Source organism: Apium graveolens, chromosome 3 (assembly GCF_009905375.1).
Source record: "Apium graveolens cultivar Ventura chromosome 3, ASM990537v1, whole genome shotgun sequence".
Classification (NCBI taxonomy): domain Eukaryota; kingdom Viridiplantae; phylum Streptophyta; class Magnoliopsida; order Apiales; family Apiaceae; genus Apium; species Apium graveolens.
The window spans coordinates 286,562,523-286,565,929 of NC_133649.1; positions in this window are offsets into that span (position 1 = coordinate 286,562,523).

Here is a 3,407-nt window from a genome sequence, read left to right on the forward strand (position 1 = left end):
CTATAAAGGAAAATTGCTTCTTATTAACAGACTGTTGGGTTCATAATTGGACTTACACCTTCACTAAGAAAGTCGATGATTGGTGATTCTGCTCCCCTCCACGTGATTGAAGACTCTATCATGTTACTCGGGTGAATTCTCTACCACATTTCTCTTTATAATGCATTAGATTTATATAATGTCGTATAATCAGAGACATTTACTGGAGTCTGGAGCTCTAGGATCTAACAAGAAAACAATTCTAGTAGGCTTCTTGGCATATTAGTGTTATTTTAAAATTTAATAGAAAAATTGTTTGAAGACTGAAATCAGCGACAGTCAATTTTTCCTTTCAATTATAGATAATATTCCAAATGCATCTGAAACAAAGTGAGCTACATTTATTTTGCATTTTGACAGTTTAATTTGGACGTCGTAGTATGGACCAAGATGTTCCCACAAGGAAATTTTTTAGTTTAGCGTACTCTTGTTCTTTTTGTTGTTCAGTTATAGTTCAAACATATACTTGACCACTTGCAGGAATGGAGCCATCCCACTTCTCACTCTGATAATTGGAGCAAACCTTCTTAGAGGTAACCGCATGATTTAGTTCAGGATAAAAAAATTTCTGGACAAGCCAAGCATCTAATACTTATGGATTTTTGTTTAGGTTTACAAACCTCAGGAACACCAAAATTCATGATCATTGGCATCATAGTAGATCGTTATATTGTTTTACCTTTAATAGGAATTGGCGTGGTAAAAGCTGCAGTGCGTTTGAATTTGGTGCATGCAGACCCCTTGTACCAGTTTGTCCTTCTGCTTCAGTTTGCACTTCCACCTGCCATGAATATAGGTATACTTATCAGTCATTAATTTAATTATTTAGGACAATCTAATAAGTAATCTGGCTTCATAAATATCTAGAGAATAAAAAAGAAAAATTCTTTAAGTATGTTGAACTCGTCGTCTCTGTTCCGTGTGACAGGAACCATGATGCAGTTATGTTTTCAGATTCAAATAAAAATCATACTGTTATTGGTTAAAAGTGTTTTCAGCATTTTATTTAAAGTGTTGGTTAAAAGAACTTCATAGCAATCCAAATGAGGATTGGAAAACTTCAATAAGCACTGGTGGTATTAGACATTCGTAAGGGGACTTCTAAGGCTCTCTTACTACTAGAGAAGAAGTTAGAAAAGATACTACAGTACAGTGAATTGCTAAAAGGTTCCCAGAAAAGAAAAAGGAATGCCAGAACCATTGCACAAAATTCATTTGCAGACTATCTAGTGACCTGCCATAGAATATGTATGTGTGATCTCAAGTAGTTAAATAAAAACTTGAGAAGTGTGCTTTAGGTTTTCAATGAATTATCATATAGGAAAGTAAGTGAAAACAAAGTCTCTGAGCATCACACTGTGTTTTGTTAGAAAGGGTAACATACCAAGTGCAGAAGTGCTTGTTCAATTCTTCTTCCACGAGATGAGCAAGAAGCTTCTCTGTCTCAATCTGAAACGTACTTAGATATTTATAATTTGATATGGGACTTTTAAATAAATAAAGAAAATAACAAATGATGTCAACAAAAATCATCTCGGTTATGTGCCTAAGTTGGAATTTCCAAGGTTTGATGGTTCTAACCCTCGATTATGGGTAAAAAAAATGTTGCAAGTATTTCAACCTGTGCAAAATTCCTGAAGATCAGCGAGTTGATTTGGCTTCTTTATATATGATTGATAAGGCTGTAAACTGGATGTCTAGTTATTTGTCTGTAAGGAAAGTTGTGGACTGGAACGATTTTGTAATAGACCTTAATGCCAGATTCAAGGATGAGACTGGAGTTAACGTAGTCGAGCAATTCAATAAGCTACAACAGCATGACTCTGTTGAATTATATATCGATGAATTTGAAAATTTAAGAGCATCTATGTTACAAAATAACTCAGTATTGCCGGATTCATATGTGTTGGAGAGTTTAATAGGAGGTTTAAAACCAACCGTTAAGCCATTGGTGAGAGCATTTAAGCCAAAATCCATGGCTGATGCTGTAGATTTTGCTAGATTACAAGAGGAATCCCTTAACAGTATCAACAGTAAAACTGTCAAGCAAACTCTTCACAACAATCATACCACGAGCCTTTAAAATTATACACCTTCTCTGGCCAATACCAAACCACCATTATTGCCAACACCAATACCGAAACAAGCCATTACACCTTTCACTAAACAAACATCAACTCCTACTAAAACCTTTAAGCACATACCCGCTGACGTGAGAGCTGAAAAGATTGTAAAGAGACTGTGCTACTATTGTGATCAGCTTTATGATAGGAATCATAAATGTAAATTCAGAGAACCTCAATTGTTTACTATTGAGATTCCGGGAATAGATCCAAGTGAGTTTGATGATATGGAAAATCACGAAGAAGAAGGTAGTACAGTGGGTGATCCCTATAAAGAGGACCACACCAACAACCTTTTCTCTTCTGTAATAATAAGACAATGATAGGCACAAACTTACAAAAGGATCCCTGGAAGTTGTTATTTCTGTCTAGTAGTGTTCAATAGCCTAGGTCCCAGACCAGTAGTTGTTATATATCTATTCCAATTGTACTCAGACATCTCTAAGGCTTTATTATTGATATTTTTGCATCTGAGCTACTGAGATAGCTTTCTTCTCCTGCATTTTGATTGCCTTCATATCATTTGTTATTTATTCACTTTGCATATAATATTTCTGAACTTCTCTTCATGGTATCAGAGCTGATAAGAGCTCTTGTTTGATTATTTTGTTTCGTGAAGCAGAGTGTTATATCTACAGTTTCTTGCACCTTTTTATTCCAGATCTAGTTTCTGTTTCACTCTTCTATAGATTTGTTCTTTCTCTATGGCTGCTGCAAATCAAAACCCTCATTTAACCTATCAAGACATGCTTAACCCGTTGTTTTTACACCCTTCTGATGGTGCTACCTCTATTCAAGTGGAGAAACTCCAAGGCAGCTCGGACTATCGCTCCTGGAAGAGATCAATGGAAATCAGCCTTGCCTCCAAACGGAAGTTGGGCTAATTTGTTAAAGGTACTGTTTTGCCTCCTATTGACGACCCTGTTAAAACTGAAATGTGGGAAACATGTGATAATATGGTTATCTCCTGGATTACATCTAACATCTCTCCTGTTATTTGTAAATCGGTTATTTACATGACCACCTCAAAAGAGATCTGGCAGAATCTAGAACAACGTTTTTCATTAACTAATGGTTCTCGTAATTACAAGTTAAATAGAGATGTTTATGAGCTCAAACAACACTCTATGATTGTTAACGATTACTATACTGCAATGAAAACAATATGGGAAGAACTTGACTCATTGAATACTTTGCCTGCCATAGCCAACCAAACACCTGAAATTCTCAAATTGTTGAATGATA